At 36.1% G+C, this 10,290-nt stretch overlaps 1 long non-coding RNA gene across 2 annotated transcripts; it reads right to left on the reverse strand.

Moving 5' to 3' along the window:
- LOC109832420 lies at positions 2,904 to 6,340 on the reverse strand. 2 transcript variants are annotated; one of them, XR_002244761.1, is made up of 4 exons: positions 5,997 to 6,340; positions 5,748 to 5,789; positions 3,310 to 3,395; positions 2,904 to 3,236 (listed from the first exon to the last, which is right to left on the reverse strand). It is a non-coding gene; the product is annotated as an uncharacterized LOC109832420 (long non-coding RNA). The 2 variants fall into 2 exon arrangements; XR_002244762.1 differs by lacking the exons at positions 5,748 to 5,789; positions 5,997 to 6,340 and adding an exon at positions 3,601 to 4,443.

Here is a 10,290-nt window from a genome sequence, read left to right on the forward strand (position 1 = left end):
TACTTTCTGTAGTGAGGATAAACCAATTTTCCCAGCAGCATCCCGTTTCTGGACAAAGTAGGAATCATGTGTTTCCACTGCGGATAAAATACGCAAAAATAGTGGGCGATGCATACGAAACCTCCTTCGAAATAGTTTTGCTGGATACACAGGAGATTCACTAAAATAATCATGAAAAAGCCTCTCGTGACCTTCAGCTCTATTGCGTTGAATTACAGCGTGCCCTGGAATGGAACCACGACGACGAGAACTTTGACCTTCGCTGGAGTGGTGTTCTTCCAAAGATGCGATTGCTAATAAGGTCGCGTAATCATCATCGTCGTCATCCTCTTCCTCTTGTAGCAAGGCACGTAACAAATTACTAGCCATAAATAATATTGAAGATTGGGTTAAAAAAATTGAATGAATTTGAATTTAGTGAAAATGAAGGACACTGGTAGTGCTATTTATAGAAGGAGTGACCACATTTAATTAAAAAACGACCGTTGAAATACGACCGTTAAAATATGACCGTTGAAATATGACCGTTAGAATATGACCGTTGAAATATGACCGTTGAGATATTATTGTTAAATAAAATTAATATTAAAATAATATGAATTTAAATTTAAAATAATATTTAACTTTTAACACGATTTATATAAATTAATTATTATCTAAATTAATTATTTGTTAAATTTTAATTTAATTAATTAATTTAATGATTATAAAAGTAATTTCTTAATTTAGATTAATTAATTAATTAATTATTTTTAGTTATTAATATTTAATTATTTATTCATTTATAAATAAACTACATATTTTAATTAAATCATAATTCATAAAATTAAAAAACTAAATATAATTAATTAAGGGGTTGGGGGATTTTAAGGGGAACCATTGGAGAAGAACCAATCCCTTCCCCAATAGTTCCCCCTAAATTAAGGGACATCCAAGGGAACCCTTGGAGATGTTCTAATGTATGGATTGGAGGCTAAGCATGCCCACATCATGAAGTCATGAGGCCCTTAATGTGGTGACACCTCCAATTTAGATGGATCAGTATCTTTTCCGACTAAACGGCAATTGGAGAGAATCCCTTATCTTAACCCTTTTTCCAATTTCAATTAACAAGATTTTTAGCTACATAGGATTTTTAGTAGTGGTTTTCGAGGCAAGTGGTTTTCAATACAGCAATTGTTTTAGAAATACTGAAGATACTATGTGGCTAAAACTTGCCATGAACGCGCGCGCTGCTAGGATATGGGTAATACGGATCCTAGATTAGAGGTGATTCCATTACAGAGTACAATCCATTAGCAGCCCTTCTGTTTTTCTTGCACAAACATCCCTTTGAAATTTTTGTTTCTTTCAATTGCATACGTTAACAATAATTGTTTAGGTCTGGTTTGCTGCAAAAATTAACTGCAGCAAATGTTGCAATGGAAATTGCTGCCATTCGGTAGACATCATAATTCGTGTCATAAGCCAAGGTGATCCGTACTTTCGCTACATAGTTGTATTTCCAGTGGATGCCCTCGTACGTACCATTTGAGAACGGAGTCCCCTTGTTTCACGAGGTGCTTCAGTTCTGAGGAATGAATGGTGAACCGTGCAATTAGATATCAGTTAGATATCTGTATGGGAGCTTGACTCTGGGATTTGCATCCTTCCCGCCTTTTTTTAGCTTTGCCAGTACAGAAGTCATGGCGAACTTGTCATAACCTCCTCTGAGTACCGGTGATATCATAGCCCGAAGTAAACCCAATGGGCTGACCGTGCACGAGAACTATTGCAGGACACAATACCTTGACTGATAAGCAATCGCTCGGCTGGGAGGGTGTAACACATTTCTATAGCCATACAGCCAAGAAAGAAGCCAGTGCGGTATTTGGAAAAAGATTGTGTGTTGAGCCAGCCAGCGAAACGGAAGGAAGCACTACAAGAAATTACATCTTTAACGAAGGGATTTCCCTTCGTTAAAGCACTGAAAACCTTCGTTATTGTATGCTAACGACGGGGAAAAATCCCTTCGTCACCCGTCGTTGAAACCCTCTTCGCTAAAGGGTCATGAAGGGATATACTACCCGTCGTTATAGAGTCTATAACGACGGAACATATTACCGTCGTTAATATTTACGACGGTAATTATCACCGTCGTTACCATCAGTGATGGGGATATTTTCCCGTCGTTACCATCAGTGACGGGATATTTTCCCGTCGTTACCATTAGTTACGGGGATATTTTCCTGTCGTCACCATTAGTTACGGGGATATTTTCCCATCGTTGAAGACTAATTAATGACGGTTGGATACCATCGTAAAAGTCCTCATAATGGGTAATTAGTAAAGACTAATTAATGACGGTTGGATACCATCGTAAAAGTCCTCATAATGGGTAATTAGTAACCCATCAACGATGGTGCTTTCCCTTCGTTGATGAACAAAATACGGTTTATAAAACCGTCATTATAGACTACAAATTTCTAATATACATTAATAATAATTTTTTCATTCATAGGCAACTATCATATTATTCTCAATCTGATATTAAGATTCACAACAAAAATATATTAAAAATACCCAATAATGAACAAGAGGGAAAATAAAAATTCCATTAATAACATAAATAAATAAAATTCCACCATCCTCAAATATTCAATACTAATAACAAGAGTTAATATCCTAATCGTTCCAAAGAAAAATACATGAAACTATCTAAAACAAATTAAAATAAAAGTTTGTGGAAAACACATTCTTTTATCTCTAATTGCATGGATAGCCTGAAAAATTTAAGAAAATCATATAATTAAGAAATATCAATTAAGCAAATATTATCTTATTAAGTAAAAATCATATTTTTTAGTGCAAGTAGTCAATCATAAAAGTATATAAAAGATTTTACAAAAAATAATTACCTAGTCCTGCACACGTTCTCGAGTTTGAGGAGTCAATGAAGGTGATTGCCTAAAAAAAAGTTCTTGCATAGCTTTCACTTGTGAGTCCAACTCAGACATCATTTGTTGTTGTTGCTCCTGCTCATCTAAGCGTTGTTAAAGCATCTGGTTCTTTCTCTTTTCTTCTATAACCTGTGCTTCCAGATCAGATCGACTAGGGAGCAGTCCTCTCAAATCTTTTAAAGTAGTCCCGCCACCAAATACAGTGATGTGATCATGAGATTGCTTTCCCCAAATTTTCTCAACTATCTCAATGTCAGAAAGTGAAGGGTTTGCTTGTTTGACTTGAACAGTTTCATCCTATAAAAATTAAATTCATATGTTAGTACTATATAATATATCATTATCAAACTTAAACACATATTCTACTTACATATTTATCTTGATCCCCAATATCTAGTGTTTCATTAGCTTTCTTTCGAGTTTAATGAAACATTTGTGCCACATCAGGTGGATTTCCTGAAAAAAATAAAAAAATCACATAATTAAGAAATATCAATTAAACAAATATTGTCTTATTAGGTAAAAATCGTATTTTCTCTAGTGCAAGTAGTCAACCATAAAAGTATATAAGAGATTTTACAAAAATAATTACCTATCGTATTTTCTCTAGTGCAAGTAGTCAACCATAAAAGTATATAAGAGATTTTACAAAAATAATTACCTAGTTATGCACATGTTCTCAAGTTTGAGGAGTCAATGAAGTATTAAATTGTTGCCTTAAAAAAAGTTCATGCATTGCTTTAACTTGTGACTCTATAAGTCTGACATCCTTTGTTGTTGTTGATGTTGTTGTTGCCCCTACTCATTTAAGCGTTATTGAAGCGTCTGATTCTTTTTCTTTTCTTCTATAACCCGTGCTTCCAGATCAGATCGACTAGGGAGCGGTCCTCTTAGATCTTTCAAAGTTGTCCCGCCACAAAATACAGTAATGTGGTCATGAGATTGTTTCCCCTAAATTTTCTCAATTATCTCAATGTCTAAAAGTGAAGGGTTTGCTTGTTTGACTTGAACGATTTCATCCTATAAAAATTAAATTCATATGTTAGTACTATATAATGCATCATTATCAAACTTAAATATATATTCTACTTACTAGCATTACTAAGAAAATATTATTGGTTACTGATAAATGCAGGTGCCAATAAATCGGCCATATTAAAGGTTTTGTATCTAAGATTACTGATAAATTCATAAAGCAAGTCCCTTCTACGTGTAGGATAGAGGCTTTGCTATTTATGTCCACTCTATGTATTAAGAGACACACTGTGATTACTAAGAAAATATTATCCGTGATTGCTAATTTTATACTGGATATGTACTTAGAAATATTAAATTCAGGTGCCATTAAATCCAGGATCAATGCTAGTATGTAAGGTTACTTATAATTTCAGAGCAGTTGCTGCCTATGTACTTAGAAATATAAGTAGTCCTGTAGAAGGCAAACTAGCTAGAAGTGCAGCTTCATGAAAGACAGACATTTTACTGATAAATTCAATTATGTGTAACTGATAATTTCCTAGAAGTGCAGCTTCATGAAAGACAGACATTTTACTGATAAATTCAATTATGTGTAACTGATAATTTCAGAGCAGTTACTGGCTATGTACTTAGAAATATAAGTAGCCCCATAGAAGACAAATTTAGAAGTGCGGCTTCATGAAAGACATGCATTTTACCGATAAATGCAGGCACTGTGGGCAAGTGGAAGACAGTTTTCAATTACAGCGGACGAAGAGATGAAGCACACTAGCATATTAGATCAAACACATTTTCTTTTATGGCTAAATTCAGATTCTGAGACTCCATTTTAAGCAAAATTAGACTACATTAATGAAAAAAGAGAATGAAGCATGCTGGCAAAAGTAAGATAAAATACGAGATAAATTCAAGTAACAGAATGCGACTATAATAAACTGAAACTAACATAAGATCATCACATATGTCAAATCAGATATAGGCAATAGGACTAAGCATGTAGATTACCGAGCATTGCTATTTGGCTCGTGGTCCAACCGCGAACCCCAACTCGCGTGAGAGGAACAGGGGGGTGGGCCCCACATTGCTGTGGGGCCCACCCCCCTTGTTCCTCTCACGCAAGTTGGGGCTCACGGTTGGTCCGTGAGCCAAATAGTTTTTTTGTAGATTACCAGTTGAAACACGCTGAATGATCACTTTGTCTGCATGCCACATCAAATATTATCAACATTACTGATAAACTCAGTACTGAGATATCATCTTTAAGCACAATGGACCAAAATTCAGAAGAAGGCACAACATTCAAACAGAAGCAAAATTGTCAGAACTCAAGAGTTGATATTACAAAGTAGAGCAAGATGATGCTAACATTAAAGATCAACATGGACTAAAATTCAGAGAACAGGCAACAAAATAACCAAGTCTATTTTTGACACTAATGGATGAAATACAAGAATGAAGCAAACTGGCATACTATAACAAATATTTATCTTATGGACAATTTCAGGTATGAGATATCATGTTAAGCAAACTTTAGCCAACATCAGATATCTTTAGATGGACTTTAAATTAAATAATGGGCATATCCAATCACACTAGCAAAACTAAGCAAATAACAAATAAATCAGGTCATAGGATGCCGTGCATAACAAAATGAAACTCACATAGATTACTAAATAAATATTTCAAATCGAAGTACACAGGCATCACCAATTGCACCTCACCAAGGAAAATTTATTGGTTGACGATAAATTCAAGTACTGAAATGAAATGTTTAAGCAATAAAGGCAGTAATATAATATTTGCAAAAGAGAAGAAGAGATGAATGTATACTCTCCCACTCCGCAACCTGGAAGTACTCTGCACACTCTTCCCCTGCACGAAAAACAAAAACAAAAAGTATCAAAATTACGAAAAGATATATAATTATAGAGATTCAAATATTCAAGCCCTAGATATTCACATATGATAATGTCAAAAAATCAGATCATCAATAAACAGATATATAATTAGGTGTGTATGCAATTTGAGTGTTGATTCGGAGGACGGATAGATTATGTCATCAATAGACAAAGAAGTTACCTGATTTTGGTCGATGAAAAGCGTGAAGATAGAGAAAACTGAGTTCAAGTCTTGATTCGGAGGAGGGCGCTCGACTGAGGACGGCGCTAGGGCGGCGCCACTGGACTGATTCAGAGGACGACGTTAGCGCTTAGGCGGCGCTGGGGATAGGGCGGCGCTGGGGCAGCGCAGGGGTTTGATCTGGGGCGGTGCTGGCACTAGGCTGACGCTGGCACTAGGGTAGCCGGGCACGACGAAGACCAAGTGACGCTCGCGCTGGGGTGGGCACGACGCTGGCGCTGGGGCAGGCACGACGAAGATTAGGCGATGAATAGAAGAGGATGAACAGTAACACGGTTTTTTTAGGGTTTATTAGTTGCGGTTATAGGGAGGTTTGGGTTCGGTTCTTTATATTATTTTGATTAGTATTCCTGATATGATTAGGAGTTATAATTAATGACGGTAATGGACTCCTTCGTCTTTCAGGGGGCCCAATAACAACGGTATTAGAATCAAATCAATGAAGGGACTAAAAAACCGTTATCTTATCTCACATCATTACTCTAATATTTGTGATTACTCGATGAAGGTTTTTAAAACCGTCGTTAATTTATACACATTAATGACGGTCACATGACCCCTTCACTAATTTTGGTCGTTAAAGACTTGATTTCTTGTAGTGATTTATATATATATATGCTTGAATTATTATTTACCATGACCTTTTTTAAATAAACTTATGAGTTTCCCAATTATGTCAAAATGTCTTTGCTAACTGATCACCTCGACAGATGGTTAGGTTGAATACCTTTGAAGGTTTCCACATCAATTAGAATCATTTGAACTTGCCATGGTTTTCTTTCAAAATTGGTAGAAAGTTCTAGCAATAACTTTTGAAGGAGGATCATGTTAGTTCCTCTAGAATATAAATTAAAATTTTGGAATCATAGTAGTTGTAATAGATTGAACTTTTACTCTGGTTGGCTGAAAGTTAATAGTATGTTTCTTTGCCTGGGGTCAATACTTGAATTCAACCATGTAACCTTCAAATATCATTTCTTCTCCTCCACAAAGGTTCTTCTAGGATTCTACATATCTGAACATGTGTGATATAGTCAATCTGATATACCAAAGATAGTATCATCTGAATCAATATGGTAAAAGCATATACATAGGCATGTCTAACATTTTTCATGTTTTAAAAAGAAAACAAAAAGTAAGAAAGAGAAAATTTTGTTTGTTTTTTTTACAAAAAATTTAAAAATCAAAGAAAAATAAAGAAACTTTTAAGAAAATTCATGAAAAATTAAGAAAACTATAAGACAAATCAAGGAAAAAAATTATATACATACAACAGATGAGGTAAGCATGCAAAGATATGAAATTAAATAAGATATCTAATCAACTAAGAGTAGATAAAGAGTAGGATATGAAACTAAACAAGATATCTAATCAACTACGAGCAGATAAATAGTTAATGCACAAATGTTATATCTCAAGCATCACCAAATATATACATGTCTAGGATAAAAAAATAACGAGAAACGAATAGACCTGAAGCTAAACACAATCTCATCTCTCAATCATCATTACAAAATCCCCACATCTCCTCATCATGATCTCTAGTAGAAGGAATAGTTTCGATGAAATAATCTCCATGTACTGGTGGCCTACCAAGAGACGGGTCCGAGCGATGAAGAGCTCCCATGATATACTACAACAATGCATCATAATAAGTGTGCTTTGAAGTCATCTCCATCTTCACCTACGTTGTATTCTCTCATAGTGATTGCAAACACCACTAAAGAACACCAATATCGAATGGATTAGGGGAAAACGGATACCCAATATTCGAGGGATCCCTTCCCAAACTCATATGTGTTTCCGTAGGCCTTAATGTAACATGTTTGTCGGGAAACATATGTACCCATATTTTTCCACCACGCTGCGCATATCGTGTCATTGCTCTTCGCCCTACTTCTATTTGTCTAGTTGTGATCCAAGAGGGTTCAAGTGCCTAAAGAGTGTATCTTCCGAAACTATGTAGCAGCACACTAGGATCTAGATGATTGCCTAGTAGTAGACTTCCCTTCCTCGCAGCTATGTTCTTCTTCCCCGCCTCATCTGATAATATAGCTCTCGCCTTCTGAAACTAATCAACTCAAGTGTAGAAATCCTCTAATCCTCGTAGATTTGTGTAATTAAGAAAGGATATATCAACTTGACTCTTCTGCTTTGACCTCTTCTCAGTAACCTCCCTAGTAGTAATAGCAGCTATAGACATCCGTACGAATATAATTTGTACTGGTTCAAAAGACTGACCACTCACTATCTAGTACAAGATAATAACATCCGGGACACTCAAAGTAGCATAAGCAGCACTAGGGCACATATCAAATTTTAGAAAGAGGTTAGGAGAATATATTAAGGCTTTAGCTATCATGATATGAATACCACGGAGTGAGTCTTCCCATAAAAAACTTTATCATGTGGTTGTAGTCCTTAGAACCGACCACAACATTAGTTAAATATGAAGGGATCCTGATAGCCTCTCTAAGGGGTTGGAAGACTAGGGATCTTCTAAATCAGCACTAATCTTGTTGGTTTTCCCTCTATCTTTGGTAACCGCAACATTAAATCCATGCTCCAAAACATAATTTATGTAAAACTCATGCATGAATGTAGTTTTCGTTCTCTCGCTCACCTTCTTCATCATTGGACCAAATCCTACTCTAATGGAGCCCCACAAGATTGGCATACTTTCATAGATTATGAGTGTCAACTCCTCGCTCATAGATGATAAAGAGCCTCTCATGACACTCTTGAATCTCTCTCATAGTTAGTTGTCCTTCATAGGATCTCTTTTGGAAAGCTATGAACTACAAAGATAAATACACATGTGTATGCTGTCTAAAAATTTTTACAGATAGTTGATCCCCATCAAATACCAAGGATGAAAGTTACAATTTGATGATTTTTAGAAGGTTACAATTGGGAGATTTTCACGTCAATCGACGAAGGTTACAATTCAATGACGTTCACAAAAACCGATGGAATTCTGATTCGACAGCCTTCACAATCATCAACAAGAGTTACAGCTGACGACTCTCATGTTTCAATGAGCCAAGATGAAGATTACGAGACGACAATCTTTGCAACGCTCTAAACAAAAGAGACTACAAGTTGACAGTCTCTTCACCTCAAGACGCAGAAGCTCACCTCTGCATTCTAGACTCAAGACGCAGAGCTCATTACTGCGTCCCAAGAACAAAACGTGAAACTCACATCCATGTTCCAAGAACAGAACGTAGGGTTCACCACTGCGTTTTCAGACCCAAACACAAGGTTCACCATTGCGTTTTTAGATCCAAACGCAGGGTTCACCACTGTGGTTTCAGACCCAAACGCAGAGCCCAACTCCGTGTCCAAAGTCCAAGACGCAGAGTTCATGTCCATAACGTGAATTTTGCATTTAACTCATTTAGACATGAGCTAAACGGTTCTAAAACAGTTTCCCACAATTTAAGGGGGTCGGTTACACCCTATTATGGAGCAATTTAAGGGGGTTGATTACACCCCATTAAGGAGCAATTTAAGGGGATGGTTACACTCTTTAAACCCCTATAAATAGCTGAGAAATTATCTCAAAAAGGGGGTTCAGATCTTCGACGAGATCTTTTAGGGGATCATCTTGGAGGTCGGAAACCTTGAGGAACCATTGGAGCATTTTGCGAAAGCTTTTGTTGAAGCTTTGGAGCTTTTCGGCCTTGGCTTTTGAACCATTCTCGGTTGAAGAACTAAAGATCAGTTTTTCCTCTAATTCCAATTAAAAGGGATTAATTTCCTTTTTTAAATTAACTCTTATATAGAGTTCTTAAACTTGTTCAGAGTTCTTAAACTTGTTAGAGTTCAAAACTTGCATTGCAAGTTCTCCTCAATGTCAAATTAAGAGGAATAGGTCATGTTCCATGAGTCGAAGCATTCGGATCATCAACGAGATATAAGAATCAAGCTCCCATTGACACCAAGAAGAACCCAGTATTAAAAAAAGGGAAGGATCTCCTTCGATTCCTTCTTTCTTTTGTAAATCAAGATACCGATACAGAAGAGTTATAATTTCTTTTTCTAAGTCAGTTAGAGAGAGATTACAGTGAGAGATCGTATTCATTCTTTTTCTAAGTCAGTTAGAGAGATTAATACGAATTTTATTCTCATTTCTTCTTCAATTTTCCCACAAACAAAAGATGACGACTTCGTTAGGGACTAGCTTTTTTACCAATGAAGAAGTGGTGGTGTAATCTGACATTAACCTCGC

The sequence above is a fragment of the Asparagus officinalis genome, chromosome 3, assembly GCF_001876935.1.
Source record: "Asparagus officinalis chromosome 3, Aspof.V1, whole genome shotgun sequence".
Taxonomy (NCBI): Eukaryota; Viridiplantae; Streptophyta; class Magnoliopsida; order Asparagales; family Asparagaceae; genus Asparagus; species Asparagus officinalis.